Here is an 18744-nt window from a genome sequence, read left to right on the forward strand (position 1 = left end):
TTTGGAGAATCTTATAACTGATTCCATTTGATTTTATAAACGCTGTTGGCTGGGCGACTGTCTCCTTCAAACGTCAGTGTATTTGTAAAAGGATTTTCATGGTATTTTTCTTACACAATTATAATAACTTATTCAAACAACGTCTGAATGGCAGAATGTGAAAAGGTGTATAAAAATAACCGAAGCAGACACGGAGCCATAACCAGAAGTTCCAAGCCCAACAATAAAATATTTTTGTGTGGTCGCTCGTTTACGTATCTACACATATATTTCAATTCATCATCATCACCATCATCATCATCATCATCATCATCACCAACATCAACACCATTCTCCCCTTCTCACCATCACCGACACCATCATCTTTACCACCAACAACACCACCACTGTCATCATCGCCATCATCATCATCGTCGTCGTCGTCGTCGTCGTCGTCATCATCGTCGTCGTCGTCGTCGTCATCATCATCATCATCTTTGAGGAAACCAACTGCACATGAGAATGTAAATATCCACGATGCTTCATATACGACCCCTAACTATGCAATCTTCGGTGAACAATGAGTTATATCTATATGGTATATAAATGAGAGCACGTTGTCCGAAGGACTTAGGGTAACTCATTGATATCTCAGCTTATCACCAGAAAGAGACACGAAGACTTAGATCCGACAATATCGACTGTCAAACAAAGAATAATGAACTTCCACGGAGCCCCAAGGCCTTGTTTCTAACTTGTGGGATAAGCCAGATAACAAATGCGCCTCTTGCCACACTGAACAATGCAGGGACAGTAGGTCTGAGTCTTAAGCATTCATGATAGTTGACATTGGTGTATACAAGCGTCTAGATTAGGTGGGGATTTTAATGAGCTAGCAGTCATTTCGGGTGTGTCTCATACCAAACTGACTCACAGTGAGATGAAGCATTATCTCAACTCACTCACTCACTCACACACAGTGTTAATGCTTTCTCCCGAGTCACACACTCACAGTGACATAAAACATTCTCTCAGATCACCCATATTGACATAAAGCATTTTGTCAACTCACTCATTCACTCACTCACAATGACATAAAGCATACTCACTCACTCACTCACTCAGTCATCTCTGTGTCCCATACCCCCAAACACAACAAACCTAGCACAAACGTGACCAATATATATTCATCAATATGATCAAAATATTTTTATCAAATATCGTAAAAAGATTGAACATCACATAATCACACTGTGATCTGTGACGTGTATTTTAAAGGCGAGGTATCAAAGCATTGTAACATCATATCAACAGAACTGATGCAAATGTGATATTGACTTAATGAGTGTTGTCCCAGTTATACTTGTTTTACTAGACATATACGTTTCAGCCATTACAGGAGATTTCACAGATTTAGCCTGGACCTGAAATGCCATCGGTACCAAACCAAACACCCAGGGCAAGCAGGATGCGAAGTCACAGCTACCACGTTTATCCCAATAATCATATGGGTACCCGTGAAGATCCGGGCTAGAGCTGATCTTCAGTAACACATGCTTGTAGAAAGGGGCAACTAACGGGGTCGGGTGGTCAGGTTCGTTGACTTGATTGACACATGTCATCGAATCTTATTTGATTGATGATCATGTTGTAGATCATGTTGACTGCCATGAAGCAGGACTATTGCTGAGTGCGGCTAAAACAATAAAGAAAACAAAAAGAATCGAAGTTGAACTTATGTGAATTGGTTGGTGGTGTACAACCCGTTACGCAACAATATGAATCATTGCCCATACTGACTGATACTGATTCACAGCTCTAGACGCTAGTATTTTCCTCCCGCTTATGAAATATCTGAAAAGTGAGGCGCGACATTCACTTACTTCACAGTCACGTACACTGACACTGATATACACAGTGTCGAGCTCTGTCTGTATGTCTGCAGGTTTCCCACGCCGTGATATTGCTGAAATATTGCCAAAAGTCTCGTAAAAATATACTGACTCACTCCTATGCAACATCTACATGCAATACCTGACGTGTTTAATCGCATTCATGGCATTCAAACAGCACTCACTATCATTATGTTACCTAAATAGGCAAAAAATCCCGTGAACACATTGCAAAACTGCCAAGGTCTCTATCAATGCGGAATTAATATGAACATAACGATGTCTGTTTTACTTTTCAGGTACTCTAAATACCCCAGTGTCTATGTTATCAGTATCAAAGTACATAGCTAGGCTTCGTTTTCATAAGATCTAAATACGGGCAAAAGGCAAACTGAAAAATAATGCTTTGAAATATTTGCGCAGTGCAAAACAAGGCTATATTTATGTTGTCGGTTTGTGTCTAACCACGCACGCATTTTATATTCAGGTTGAGAGAGTACGTTTAGCATATTTCTGTATGGAATCAACAACTTCTTTTGTTGTAAGGATATACACAAGTGTGCTGTATTGACGAGTACCGGGGATTATACAATCACGTTAAAAAGCATGATATGTTTCACTTTTGTGATGGTTTTCGGCATGTAAATTAGGGTGGAACTCCTCAGAAGGTCTTCCATCCAAGGGCTGGTCACTTTGCCCACATATTGGCGCCGATGCGATATGTTTTAGTAACGACTAAATATGTTTTGGTCACGACTACATCTACGCCATCCCTTTGACACTACAGTCATGGCGACAATGACATATACAACAGGAATTGTCAGTTCGTATACCTGCCGTGCTGTAGTGTGTTATTCGATAGCAAACTGAGTAATGTTATCAATAAATGTTTTATGTTTTGCTAATAGCAAGATTTACACAATTTTAGCGCAATTTCGACGTTTCGTCCATCACATAACGCTAGTGACTTGCACTAATATCTTTGTGGTCAACGTGCTCGGATGCCCGGGTGTGATATCTGAAAAATTTAATATAGACAGGAGCGCAGACGAGAGAGAGAGAGAGAGAGAGAGAGAGAGAGAGAGAGAGAGAGAGAGAGAGAGAGAGAGAGAGAGAGAGAGAGAGAGAGAGAGAGAGAGAGAGAGAGAGAGAGAGAGAGAGAGAGAGAGAGAGAGAGAGAGAGAGAGAGAGAGAGAGAGAGAGAGTAATTAGGACGGTTAGAGATACAAGGACGGTGCCAGAGGCAGACAGAATGAAAAGGAGAGAATGTGTGTGTGTGTGTGTGCGCGCGCGCTTCTGTGGAAGGCGTACACATGGATAATGACAGTATTGTACCCATATAGCCGATGCACACATTACTTATGTAGCCCAGGTACTCAACTGTCATCTACATAGTGACACAGAGATGTGATACCGTCCATGAACAAAACGTTTGTTAAGCAGAAGGTTGAAGTATTAAATGTCCTGGACGTTGAAATATTCACCTTTACGAGCACACACTTCCTATAGAACAAAAGCTGATTGATTAAACTAGGTAGGAACTGTCCTAGGCGCGTCGCTCTGTGTATGTCTATTTAGTTACAAAGCAGTCAGTCTTGTTCTCATGCTAAGTCTTCCGCGAGATGTTCAAAGTCCGAGGCGAATGTTGCATGGGTGTTAGACATCGTTGACGTTTAGCAGCTGACATTTTAGGGAAGATATCAAGGATGTTGAAAGGCCACACAAGGTGCTAAGCATGGCTAAGATTTATGTAACACTTCAGTTGTGGAACGACAAACGGCCAGGCTCACACAGAAAATACATAGCGAGATCACCAACAGGGATCGATAACATTCTTCCCCGGGCAAGGAACCTGTAAGTACCGATTCTCGCTGTTTGCTAATAGTCGGTGTGTTGGTTTCTAGTCTTACCACGTCGCTACACAACTTATGTTGTTGGTGCAACTACAGAGACGTGTGTCCAGCTTCCGGCCAGTGGCTCAGCTAAGTCAGATGTGACGAGAATAAGAGAGAGATGCTGATACGGGAGATAAGAAAAGATGTGTTCAAAACACGCAGGTTACGAAATAGACTTGTCGAGCGCGCAGCAGACATGTAAAATGTTAGAAAAAACTTGTGATGTCTTATTTAGAGATGTTACCTCACCAGCTTGCCCGCAGGCGTGGCTGTGCAGACGTAATTTTAGTCTATGAGGTAATATTTCGACAATATAAATGTTCAGGGGCGGTGGGGTAGTGCGTACGCTCGTCATGCCGATGATCCGGGTTCCACTCCACACAATCGTACTTTTTACTTGATGATAAATGATCGAAATCTATTTTACAATGGACTTGCTGATAAGTGACTGTTAACAATTTTACAAGTGAAGTTCATTTTTTATTTTGCAATGAGTTGTGACAGTAAACCAAACCCAGCCCATACATATGTGTCATACAGCCCATACATATGTGTCATACAGCCCATACATATGTGTCATACAGCCCATACATATGTGTCCTATTATTTAACTTATATAGGAAACCCTTTTCTTTCATGGATCCACTTTGGTCGTAGTTCGTCCTGTTCTTGGCACTCAACACCTCACGCACATCAGATAGTCTGGTTTCCGATTTGCTGATCATTTTAACAACCATGCCCACTAAAATCCTTTGGTATGCATAGACACAAGCTTATATCGATCTGTCCTTGCCTCTTGACAGTCGTAGAAAACATACGTGTCCTGACATTTAAAACGTATGTTGACAAAGAACATAAACCAGTCAATATTTAGTATGTACAGCACAGCACTAGGTCAGTTTCCTGACAACATGTCAGTTTAATGCACTTTAGCAACCAGGTTTAACTGCATCGCAGCTATGATCATGCCAATCAAGAATAACAATCAGGACAAATACTGGCTCCAAACACACAAAAGTAGGGTTTTGTTGTAGCTAAGGGACGTAACTGAGAACAGCAAATTGCAGCACCTTGGACGAATGTCTACTCCAGCTCTAATACTCAAATTTTATGAAATTCTGTATACGCAATGCTTTTCCTTGTTTTGAAACGCGCAAAAATTGTCATTCTGTCATGACACAACACAGACTATATAAAATAAACATCAAGGATACTTTTGGGGCAACTTTAGTAATTAAAAACATCTTATTCACGTTGTCTTGTGGCAAGGCATTGTGTGTGTAGCTCAACATAGTGTCATGTCATGTCTACCAGTCAAACCAGTCGAATCTTCCCCCACATCTATAATGACATAGGCACAGCAGACAAATAACTGAGGATGTGTTAATTTTATGATACGAATCTTTACACCACCATCGTATTCATGTCAAACATGTACGTTTTATCTCCGGAGGGGCAATTCATGTGCAACAGACGCCTTTCCGACATCGTGTGAAGGGATGATGGATAGCTGTGACGAGAATAGCTTTTATGTCTTTCCGATTGACCAACGTACAATGCCCTCCCTTAAGTCCAGGATGAGCAATATATATGTATCGCCATGGCCGGGACTTATTAATGATTTAGTACGCTTCGATATCTTTTAAAATATACTTCATACCGACATGAACCCGCGTAGGGACGTCAACAGATGACTCACTTCGTGGACGCCCCTATGTTCTTCAGTAAAGAATTTACTTCGGAATTTATAGTTCATGTTCTTTCTGTCTAATGCTTTGATTTATGTCCATTGAATACAGTTATGACTGGTAAAGCCACCATTTTTCTAAATGGTAACATTCAGTCTCATGCTTTGATTTATGTCCATTGAATACTGTTATTATTGGCAAAGCCACCCATGTTTCAAACATTCAGACTTCAAATAGGCAATATGCCAAAGGCTTGCATAAATTTCCGATTCTGGTGAAACATGCTTCGACTGTACTCCTGAAGGCAGGTATATCCTTGATGATAAATCGGTGTCGAGAGATCACAGGACTGGCAGGTGGTGTTGGTCCATTTTCAATGTTTAGAAGAAACTGTAGTGTTACTGAACATGGAAATAGCGATGGTGACAGGGGTTTCATCTTTGGGCTGGAATTGCTCAAACTGCAGTTAGATTCATGCATAAGTTGATAAAAACATGGTCCAATCATCAGAAGATACCTTACATGATATTCTTCTACAAATACACAGAAAAAAAACATTTACAGTTTACACTTCATCAATCCCCTTTCAAAAATAAGAAGAAATTCCGAGCCCTTAAATAAAAAATCCAAAACAAAACAAGAACAAAACCCTGAAAACAAACAAACAAACAAACAATAAGTAACTGAAGTCGGTAACATGAATAGTGAGGTAATGGCATAGGCATATTAGGTTTTAATCACAGCTAACATCAATCTTTTGTACATACAGGTCAGTGAATATGATGTTTACAGAAAGTTTCTTCCCTGTTTGTAGCTGAAGTGCACACGAAACCCTGATCCAATAATGCTGACTATCCGAGGATCATAACCGACCCCTCGTGTAGCAGATCCTGGAAATTCTTTTGTATATGCAGGTCAATCACTATTATGTTAATAGACAGATTTTTCTCTAGTTTTCTAGTTACTGCACGCGAAACCTTGGTCCTGTAATTCCGGCAATTTGATCCTAACAATTCTACGGGGTGAGCATGGGTAGATGGATGGATGGGTGAATATTTTCTGGTATTGGTGTATGGCATCCATTACGTCAGTCCTTTCATGGACAGCGCCTGATGGAACAATATCCAGCATCAGAGAGGTGACCGAGTCCCGCAGGGGTACGCCCCGCTCGCAGTTATGACAACCATCCCTCGTTAATGAGTGTGATAACATACTTGATCTCAATTCCGACCCCCTTGCAATCATCGCAAAGGTCGGCCTGGGTGGCTTCAAAACAATACCTCAGGCGCGTGCAGTCTGTTGACCTTGACATGACTATTGTCAATAAGAATCTTTTACAAAAGAGAATATCAATGTTGTTTCTTATTTTTGTGGTACATACAAAGACCTCAAATATTACAACATACTGTTGATCTATACTGTGGTACATTGTACTGCTTCTGCAGTTTTCTCTCTGCGGCAGTGAGGTAGCCTAGCGACTAGAGCGTTCGTGCGTCACTTCGATGGCCCGTGTTCGATTCCCCACATGGACACAGGGTGTGAAGCCCATTTCTTGTGATCCCCACCTTGATATTGATGCAATATTGCTTAAAGTGTATTAAGCCTAAACTCACTCACCTCTCTCTTATTCTCTTTGGATAGTGTGTACGATGTCTCATAGCTTGAGCTGAGACGCTAGTGTATGAGTGGATAAAGACCATAAGCAACAAATACCTAAGACGTTTAGATTGCTAAATATCCAACAGTCAGTCCCCGTCTACCCAGTCCATCAATATCTAAATGAACAAAAACAAATAGATGAATAAATACGTGAATGAATCACCATAATCCATATAATTCTCAACAGGAGCGTCCCAGGATTTTTAGATGGGTTTGTGGGTGCAAATATATCCCCACCTCTGTCCCCTCCCCCTGGACCGTGCGTAACTATTTCTAGCAGTATAGGAAGTGTTTTCTTCTTACATTATTTCCGTCGAAATAACATAGCAATATGCTGGATTGTCAGCTTTATATGTATTGTGTATTTTAGTTATAAACCTACTACATTGTTAAGTATCAATGTCAATAAATCCATGCTGCTGTATATATATTTGATGTTAGAAACATACTGAAATTAAATGCATTATACGTTGTTCAGTGGTCACGAAAGGGACATGAGTTGGGCATGAAGAAACATCAAGGATACGTCAGTCCATGGTCCCAGAGGAATCAGTGAACAACGTATTTATCTTACCGAACACCTCAATGTTAATTTTGAGATGTTGGGTATCGGATCGGTTCGAATCTTGCATCTTGCTCGGGTTTTTTTTCCACAGGCATTGTCTTAGTGAAGTCGCTGCGATGTAACTTCCCTTCTTAATATTCACAGGGACTACATTTGAAAGTTTTGTCAAAATTATTATATTGGAACGAGAGTCATTGGAAATGTTTTCGTAGCCATCGCTAGATTTTGCGGATGACACAAGAAAAACAGATTTAGAGTTATCTCCCTTCCATCGATTTCCACTCGCAAAACATCGATAATATCTGTGCGTCATGCGCCATTCGTGTTATTCTAGTAACTATAACGAAGTACCGAATGAGTTGCTATTGGCAGCGGGGTAATTTGCAATGTACCTCGCGTGTAATAACAGAAGAGCGCCCAGCCAAACAGAAAACGACATTTATGTGTGAGCAAAGACGTATATGTGGTGTGAGGTAAGATAAAATGTAAATGTCTCAGTTGAACAAAAATGTTTCTACAGTGTATCAGACGAACTCACAGAGTGTATCGGTATCTCATTACTTGAGCAGGCTGACTAGCAATGGCCACGGCTCCCCGACGTGAATTCCAACCCTTGAACTGAGATCACATCACAGATATATGATTCTTTCTGGGCAGCTGTACGGTGTATTCTGTCGTCGTCTTTCGGGAGCACATATGTACCCACTGTGTATGTAAATACGGAGGTACAATAGCGTAGACCACAAGCATGTCCTTGTAGGTCCCTTACTCGTCCAATGTAGACGTATTGTCTTCACTGGGACATTTGGTCTGTCAGCATCACATAAAGTGGATTTGCATGGTTCCTCTCATATACAATCGTCATGTCGAGGGTCCAGGTTCCCACATATGCACAATTCTATGTGAAGTCCATTTCTGGTGTGCCCTACGTGATATTGCTCGAGGATTGCGAAAAGCGGCGTAAAATATATCTCACTCGTCCTACCGGTACAGAGGTACATATGCAGTGGTTGACCTCACTAATATATGTGGTGATCAGCTGATCTTGATGAAAATGTAGCTTTAAGTCATGAAATCATTTCGTTTAAATGTGCACATGTAGTTACAGTGGCATGAATGTCAATGTTTTACACTTAAGAAAATGTGTACTTTAGACTGTAACCTACAACAATTTGTCCTAATGTTAATGTTAATGTATTCATTTACATGGTTCATTACAGTCAACCTAAAGAGACAATTTCAGCACTTTCAGCAAATGATTTAAGCACTGATGTTTACAAACAGATAGACATCTGTAAGTATGGGAAGGGCAACAGGTCTGGTAAGGCAACAATAGACAGCGCGTGCAACGTGTCCTTGGATGGAAACGCTGATGTTTTGTACTTTTTGTTACACAATAGGCGCCTTTTCACTTCTGATGGTGTGGGCGAGTATTGTGTTACGCCACTTTTAGCAATATTCCAGCAATATTCCAGCAATATGACGGCGGGGGAACCCAGACATGGGCTTCACACAATGTATCGATATGGGGAATCGAACCCAGGTCTTCGGCGTGTCGAATCAATGATTGATTAGGGTTATTAGTCACAGACTAAGCACTCAGGTTACTTGACTGACTTACTCTTGATTTGGAGGACACAGCGAGTGACTTCTACCAGTTATCTAAGCTAGAACTACAAGAAAATCTTGTATATGACAAATATTCCAAAATACTTGCATCTGCTATTTTCCATTCGTTTAATCAAACCGGTCTGGGTTGGAATTGATCTTAAGCAACCCATGCTTGTCGTAAGAGGCAACTAACTGGATCGGGGAGTCGGGCAAACTGACTTGGTTGACATATGTCATCGTATTCCAGTCTTCATGCTCTTAATCACTGGATTGTCTGATCCAGACTCGATTATTTACACACCGACCGCATATATTTGGAATACTGATAAGTGAAGCGTAAAACAAAACTCACTCACTCGTTTAATCAAATGTTACTACCATACTCGAGATGTGAGGATCAGTAGAGATGTCACCCTTGAAGCGAGGGCAGGTCAGCTTGACATCCAACGAAGTCAAAATATGATCGACGACGTTGCAAGAACTGGCTGCTGACGTCCACACTGAAGAGCTCTTCAGCCGGTTCAACCGTCAGGGGTTGCGGAAAAGAACAATGACATCTCAGTGTAACCGACGGAGAAAAACTCATCTTCAGATACATTACAAATACAAACACTCGTGTTCCTAATCCGTGTCAGGTATGATTTATGACATGAGACTTGTCTTTCACTGATATACGGATGTCAGCTACTCGAACTGATTACACAGGTACATGTATATTGACATAACCTGAACCTTATAGGTGCTCATGCCTCCGACCCTCCACAGGGTGTTGGTATTTGGGCATGAAGTACGTGAAAACCTCAAACTTTAGTCAAAGTGGCACTGGAAGTTAAACACAGCTCCGAACATGAACCTTAATGTCAGCATATAGTACAGTGAATCAAGAAAATGCTTTTCGATTGAACGCATAAAATAGGACCCTGTGAACATCCGGGTTAGAACTGGTCTTCAGTGACCTATGCTTGTTGAAAGGGGCGATTCTCGTGATCGGGTGGTCCTACTCGCTGACTTGGTTGACACAGGAATGGTACTGCTATAGGAGCCAGAATTGCATCTCAGTAATACTGTCTGGTAAGATTACAGTCGGTCACGTGCAGCAGAGTACATCCAATAGGCGACCCGTGAAGGTCAGGGGGAAAATAGGTCTTCAAAAACCCATGCTTCCCATAAAAGGGGACTATGCTTGTCGTAAGAGGCAACCAAAGAGACTGGGTGGTCAGGCTCGCTGACTTGGTTGACTCGTTGCATCGTATCCCAACTGCTCAGATCGATGCTCAGCTGATCATTGGATTGTATGGTCCATACTGAATTATATAATGACCGCAGCCATATAGCTGGAATGTTGTTGTTAAACCCCAACTCAAAAACTACCCATCAAAAAGGACCCCGTCTACACGAATCTAAAATCTACGTCACCTTTGACCTTTGAGTCTTTATTTAGTATGGGAGTCTCGTGGCCCAGATTGCAAACTGTGTTGCAATACAAATTTCTGTGTGGAAATGATTACTGCAAGTTATGTCTGGTGACAATAATCATAATACACGTAGAAATAGTTATATTGTTCAAGAAATGATAATGTAGTTTGTAAAATACATGAATCATGTTACTGCACAATATTGCAGTGATAACATATATGGAAATGGTTAGATTGTACTGTACAAAGAAATGATAATTCACTTTGTATAACACATGAAATCGTGTTACTTCAAATGTTGGATAAGTACAATGAAAGCACTTGTAGGAGTAGTTGTGCAAGAAGTAATAATTCGGTTTGTATAAAACGTGAACATCGTGTTACTGCAGAATATGAGATAGCTACAATGATAACATTTGTAGGACTATTTATATTGTACAAAACATGATGAATCGTTTTATGTAAAGAGTTAACATCATGTTACTGCAGAATATGAGATAGCTACAATGATAAAGAACTAGTTATACTGTACGAGAAATGATAGACAGGCTTATGTTAATGCAAAATATGGTTGGGGGGTGGGTGGTGGTGGTGGTGGTGGGTCATTTTGCATAAAGATTTCTTTTCAGATACAGTGCCAGTCCCTTCAGAATACGTTACAGTATTATTTAAAATGAGTATTACACAATATAGTCTAGTATTAACATTTGTTGAAGACATTGTTGTTGTCTTTTTTCTCGGGAAGGGTAGTGATGAAAATTTACTTCAATGAATACATGAAATGTCTTGTCAGAGAGTTAAAGTAATTGTCTCGTTAATTTTTGTTGTGTTTGCTCTTAATTCATCTTAAAACACCCTTAACGTGTCGTTTGTGAAGATGATGTCGTTGCTTTACGTTCACACATTTCAAATCGTGGAAGGAGGTTATGAGCTGTGTTCACCTTTCAGTATAGCCTAGCCGTTCGGGTTCGTTTCTTCTCATTCGAGTGAAGGCCATTTCATGGGAGATAAAGAAAACTCCGAAATGTCTCATGTCGTACACATTTACCATTTGGTAACATTTACCAGCATGATTACGGTAAGACTGATCAGTAATTCGAAACAAAGATCAGAGGATTCTTCACATTGTGATGGTACCATAGTGTTTCAGTGTTTGGAAACGGCTGCTGAGTATGTAGTTCCTTGGTGCCTATATCTATAGTGATCACATGTGATGGTACCATAGTGTTTCCATGTCTTTCCGTTTTTGATAACGCGGGCATTATTTGGTATACCGCGGTAGCTGTTTCAAAGATGGTCATGTGCCGTGTTTGCAATAGTGTTTCCATGTCTTTCCGTTATGATAACGCTAACATTATTTGTTACACCGTTGCAACAATGTCAAAGATGGTCATGTGCAGTGTTTGCAATAGTGCTTTCATGTGTTTCCGTTCAGATAATGATGACATTATTGGTTCTACCGCTGTAGCTATGTCGAAAATGATCATGCGCAGTGTTTCCTATAGCACTTCCATGCCTTTCTGCATTAATAACGCCGACAGTGTCCATGGAACCGGGGTACCCCGTTATCAGTCGTAATGTGGTGTTTCCTTAGTCTGCACATGTCGACGTCTCTTACATAGATCTAGCCTACACGGAGCCAGTGGATGAACGAACATCAATTATAGATCCGCATTCTCAGCAGAGAATTTTGTATCAAGCCCGCTTGTTGAATACAACAGAACCAATCACTGTGGTCTAAACTTACCCTTATTTTATATATGTTTATTTCACGTTCATCAAAAGCGCAAAATGCGCTACCCATGGCTGGAGTTCCGGTGCCTTGATTGTTGGATGTGTTTACTCAAGCATTGTGGGAGTCCTCAAGGGCGATGTCAACTCAAGTGGAGCGACCCTCCTCCCTCTTTTCGCGAACTCCTGGTTTATTAACTGATTTCATTTCATAAAATAGGCTCCACCAAATTACTTGCTATGGCCACTGGAATCTGCCTTCTCGTATTACCTCAAGTGGGTATTCTCTGGCCCAGATGTTTTGTATATACCTTTCGTTGTTTGGGGAACAAAATTAATCATGTGGAAATGTGTCAAAAACAGACCAATAACATGCATGGAACATCAGTGAATGAATACCTAGACATTGCTCATATACTGCTAGACTTCCAAAGATACAATGCGGAATATTCTGTTGGTCGCGTAGTTCTAATTGTAAGGATGTATGATTGTCTTCGTGTGGTGTCCTCGCTGATCCTTTCACGTAGGCACATGTTTGTGTTTCCTTTGGGGTTGTCTTGAATCTCCGTCGTTAGACCACTGAGACTGGTCACCCTCGGGGTTATATATTTACACAGAGATGAAATACTCACGGGATCACTTGGAAGTATTTGATTTGTTACTCTGTTGTATAAAGTTGCGATCATGCCATGTATATGACGGCGATCTGTAAATAATCGAGTGTACACTAGATAAACCAGTGATAGACATAATGAACATCGTTCTAGGCATCACCTTGAATACGATGACATGTGTCAACCAAGGCTGCGAGTCTGACCATCCGATCCGTTATTCGTCTCTCACGACAAGTATTAAGACCAATTCTAACCCGTATCTTGACGCATCTGTTTCATATGTTTGTTATACTATACATCACATTGAAAACACTTTAGGATAACAAAGGGAGTGAGTGAATGAGAGAGAAAGGGTTATGTTACAACAGAGGCCAGAGAAAACCTGTAAATAATCAAATCTGGACCAGACAAACCAGATTCAAGGACAAAGACCCACGTCATCAGGACCAGACAACACCATCCTTAACTCGTCGGTCTTTCAACCGTTAAGACACTGGGACCTATCCTGATTTGGAAATCCCACATTGTGGGGTGGGAGGCAAATATTAAAAGAGCCTGCCTCGATTGCACACCGAAACAGATTCTAGTGTGTTCCGGAGGAAAGGATGCATCAGGATCGCTGAACATTAGTGATGACACCAAGTGTTCACGTAAAAAGGACCCGTGAAGGTCCCGGGGTAGAATAGGTCTTCAGCAACCCATGCTTGCCGTGAAAAGCGACTCAGCTTGTCGTAAGAGGCGACTAACGGGATCGGGTGGTTAGGCTCGCTGACTTGGTTGACACATGTCATCGGTTCCCAATTGAGCAGATCGATGCTCATGTTGTCGATCACTGGACTGTCTGGTCCAGACTTGATTATTTACAGACCGCAGCCATATAGCTGGAACATTGCTGTGTGCGGCGTATAACTAAACACAACTCACTCGCGTAAAAAGTCAGCATGTCCTCATATTTCACTCTATCCTCACCACATTTCCATGAGTACATACCCTGTTAACTATGGCAATCTGATTATGTTTTAGTTTGGAGTGGTCCGCACTTCATGTAGTGTATCGGATTCCTAAGGCAACGTGAGAAGGGTTCAGTTAACAATGTGTCATTGTGAGATCCCTAACCATGTCATAACCGACGAGCGAAAACAGTATCTGTGTTACTTTATAATCTCTTACCAAACATAGACTCACAGCAGCGATACAATACAAACCTTCAAGAGAAAGATGCTTCAAAATAGGTTGACACACTCTCTACATATAAGAAAGCGGTGATTTAGCAGAAACTTGTATACCTTCAGTCAAAAACTGGTGTTTGATGTGTCGCCCGCCGTTTGTTTTGCGCCAGCGTGATGTTGACATAATGGAGGATGAAATGGGGTAATATGTCTTCATTCAGTGCCACGGTGTTGTGTTTGATGTAAAGGTCGTGTGTACACAACAGTCGTGTCACGCTGCGTGCTAATTATGTTGTGATTCATGTACTGTGTAAGAGATCTACGTTTTTTTAAACTCACCTCACTGCCCTGTCTTAAACCTGGTGAGTGAGTGAGTTTAGTTTTACGCCACACTCAGCAATATTCCATCTGTATGGCGGCGGTCTGTAAATATTCGAGTCTGGACTAGACAATTCAGGGATCAACAGAATGAACATCGATCTGCGCAACTGGGAACTGATGACATGTATCAAACAAGTCAGCGGACCTGACCACACGATCCCGTTAGTCGCCTCTTACGACAAATATAGTCACCTTTTGTGGCAAGCATGGGCTGTTGAAGACCTATTCTACTCCGGACCTTCAACTGTGGTGGACAGACTACGAACTGTTTGGACGTCTATTGTGAAGCTTCTGGGGCAGAATAAGCAGCCTGGCGTTAGATTCGTTGCTTATCTTTTGACTATGTGCTACCTTTAAATATGGGGTTATTAATAGTCTGTCTCACAGTGCCTGAACCATAGTATTTCTCATTATGCCTAGCCCTCCCTGCAGTGCTAAAGCCCTAAATGAAGCAAGTCTAGATTTCCTCAGGTTCTGAATCTCTGGTCTCCCTGGGACTCCTTTTCAATTTTAATAGGTTTGCTTGTTACTATCAAAATTATATATTTTCAGTGACTAAGCATTAGTGTAGGTTCACACATGTAGGCTTTTAAGCGAAATGGACCCTGGACCCGTATTCTCGAAACGTTCGTAGCCCTAAGAATTCTTAACTTTGGTCGTAGCCAATGTGTTAAGAATGGGCTTAAGAACTTCGTAGGGCTACGAACGCTTCAAGAATAGCTAGCCAGGTTCGTGGGTCCATTTGGACTCGCTGTGAAATGTTAAATGTTGTGGTGGCAGGAATGCTATAGATACAGAATCTATTACAACTCATTGTAATCAACATTTTTGATAACTAAACATACATATTAGTAATTGTATGGGGAATTTTGTAAGTTTTATCAACACTGTGTCCTGGTAATACTAGTATACAGAGATTATGTAATCACGTTTACTCCATGTTAGACTGCATGCATAACACCTGTACTTGTACACATCGACATCAGCTGTAGGTAGTCTGAACTTTATCTGACATCACCTCTACTTTGTGTGACATTACCTGTACTTTGTGTCACCTCACTTTACTTGGCACATCCCTTGTGCTTTACCTGACAGTAGCTGGACTTCGCCGGACACCACATGAACATCATCAGACATCACTTGGCACATCACCTTTACATTGTGTCACCTCACTTCACGGGGACATCAGTTGTGCTTTACCTGACACCACATGAACATAATCAGATACCACTAGTACTTCAGTTGGTACATGATTTGTGCTTCACTTGGTATATCACCTGTACCCTGAACGGCACGACCCGTAATTCACTTGACATCACCTGTAATTCACTCGACATCACCCGTAATTAACATGACATCACCCGTAATTCACTTGACATCGCCTGCAATTCGTTTGACATCACTTGTAAAATCACATGGCATCCCCTGTAATTCACTTGACATCAAGTGTACTTGACATCACCAGACATCACCTGTATGTAGCCACTACTTTACACAATATTTCCAGACTGTGCCTAGCATCACACTGCAGCTGTACTTCCTCACATCTTCGGACACCACAACAGATGACAGGTAATATTGTCCAAAGATGTCTCGTCCAACTGTCCTTGTCACTCTGATGAACGAAATAGATCAGACGTGAAACGCTATGCAGTAAACGACATATTGAAGCACGTGGTTCCCGAACGATGTAGTTTTTGTAGAATATAATGATGTTTCGTGGAAGTGACGAACTATACTGTCGCAGGTGATATTTTCTTTGAAAATAACATAAAATATGAGCTGACTTGCATTGGAGGGTGTTTAATATTGATACTGATATAATCAATGTTTACACGTCGTTTTCAAACCACTGCCACCTACTGTGCACAAACCACGGCGACTGAGTTACCGCATACAGGGAGCGATGGTACACCATTACCTCCAACATAGATACAGGTCTTGATCCTTTAACACACCGACCTACCCCATCCTCTGGATCCCCTTGATAGACATTGTCAGATCTTATAGTTTACCTTGGCCGTGGTGTGCCTGAGTGACAAGAAGACGGGTTTAACTATTGGGTTTCTTTCCGATTTGACAGGCCAATTTCGTTTTCTTCACTTTCTTTAATTGCTTCTTATACACATTTGTTCCTGTTGACATCCTGACATGGCAATATATAGCTGCTCGTTAGGAAGCTGTCACGTGACAACATATAGTCATCAGATGTGTCATGCATGTACCTGCAGATGGCAGCTCAAGGTATGAAAAGGGTGAACGTTTTCTCCTTCCCTGCAAGGTTGTCTCGTGATGTACCACGCCGCCATAACATTGTTACGTTCAGCACATTGATAACCCATGCAGGAGGCTTTAGGTAACTGACACATTCACAACATCAAGTGTTACATGACATTAGAATTGGTTTTTGGCAACCATTGCATGTTGGAAGTGGCGACTAATGGGATCGGATGGTCGGGCTCGATGACTTGGTTGACATATATCATCGTATCCCAGTTTGTGCAGATCGATGCTCATGATATCGATCACTAGAGTGTCTGGTTTAGAGTCAGTAATTTACAGCCCGGCGCCAAATAGGTAAGTGCGGCGTCAAACAACATACATACCATGTTAATATGAAACGGACACCATGAATACAACTGTACGTGCGTATCTTTAAAATAGATTTTGTTACTTTTCAGGTGTTACCAGAGCGTACTTGATACCTTCGCGTGTTTCTTTGAAATCTGCGAAACACATTCAGAAGTTCGTGGTGATTTTTAAACCAACAGAGTGCATTAATTTTGCATTCTCTCCCATCCTCGTTTAACCACTGCATGCTGTCTATTATATGATAAAAGCCTGGGAAATGCCCGATGACATCCATCCAGTGCTGTACTCGGGTTGTCGTATGAAGATGTAATTATAATGAATTTTTTATACTAAAATATTGAAAATTACACTTGCCCAAAATTGTTAAAACGTTAATTCGCCACTAGCCTGAAAACATTCACCTCATCATTTCTCACTTCAGCTCCACTTCGCCATGATACCAGATTTAATGTTTCTGGACATGACAAACAAGTGACCCTTTCTTGTTTGTTTCCCATTTAGCCGTAATGAAACATTGTACTTTCTTTTGCTAGGGCGAGGTAGCCTAATGGATAAAGCATTCGCTCATCACGCCGGGTTCCAATCCCTAAATGGGTACAATGTGTGAAGGTCATTTCTGGTGTTCCCTGTCGTGATATTGTTGGAATATTGATAAAAGCAGCTTCACATCTTACTCACTCGCCAGGAAATATATAATGAACTTACGTCACGTATGGCGGAGATGCCTCCAGGGTTTGAAGATCTTTGGTTCATTTTCTCATATATGTCACTGAGTGAGTGTTATAGGCCGCTTCGAACAATGTTTCATTAATGTCACCTATGCCAGTCTAATGTTCGGGGCATAGGATGCATATCTTTACCCTTACACCCTCTGTGTAATACCCAAGGCGGATAAAGCAGCATTCATAACCATGGCCAATCTCAGATTCGAACTCACAAACAATGAATGGTGATACCCCTAAGGGAGGTAACTCTGCATGGCAAATATCGACACTTGAATGGACTAACAAGGATTTGCCTGTAGGCTGCGTTGCTGTGCGGCAATATCATTACATGTAGTGCTTCATCTTCCGATATTTTTTAGCAATCTAATTTATACAGTGATCATTTATAGTTTTAGACAGAATCTGACAGTTTGATAGAAATATCGGTTGTCCGCGTCTCCCATATGGAGACTAGCTCCCTGCTGTAGGCCATATAGATCGACAATTTAATGTCTCATGTCAAGTACAAACAACATTCAACGGCACGGACATTACTGACGTTTGTGCATTTGCATCGAGGTTACTGTCTCAAAATACACTGTGCAAAATGATATGATCACACTTTTTTATTACTTCACCGGGAAAGTGCATACCTAGTAATTTTCATGCCTCGGCATACATTCAATCTCTTTACAGATCACTAAACCACTTGGGCAGACACGACTTAGCGTAGATAGCAATCCAGCTGATACTCCATGTGTTCGGGGCTGTTGGGCAATTACAACATGTCGGGCGCCGTCCACGACTTCATGGCTTAGCCTGGGTGATAACATCGCGACGACCGCGACA

The 18744-nt window shown here is 41.3% G+C and overlaps 1 protein-coding gene across 2 annotated transcripts in view; it reads left to right on the top strand.

Annotated features, from left to right (window-relative positions):
• Positions 1–18744, top strand: part of LOC137277657 (protein FAM167B-like) — a 284520-nt gene that overhangs the window by 219955 nt on the left and 45821 nt on the right. Inside the window, exon 1 of one of the 2 annotated variants that reach the window (XM_067809501.1) lies at positions 3516–3725. The exons of the other annotated variant lie outside the window; for it this stretch is intronic. The gene's annotated coding sequence lies outside the window, so the exon portion shown is untranslated. Of the gene's footprint in view, positions 1–3515; positions 3726–18744 lie in introns of those variants that run through there. 2 annotated transcript variants of the gene reach the window in all.

Source organism: Haliotis asinina, chromosome 3 (genome assembly GCF_037392515.1).
Source record: "Haliotis asinina isolate JCU_RB_2024 chromosome 3, JCU_Hal_asi_v2, whole genome shotgun sequence".
Taxonomy (NCBI): Eukaryota; Metazoa; Mollusca; class Gastropoda; order Lepetellida; family Haliotidae; genus Haliotis; species Haliotis asinina.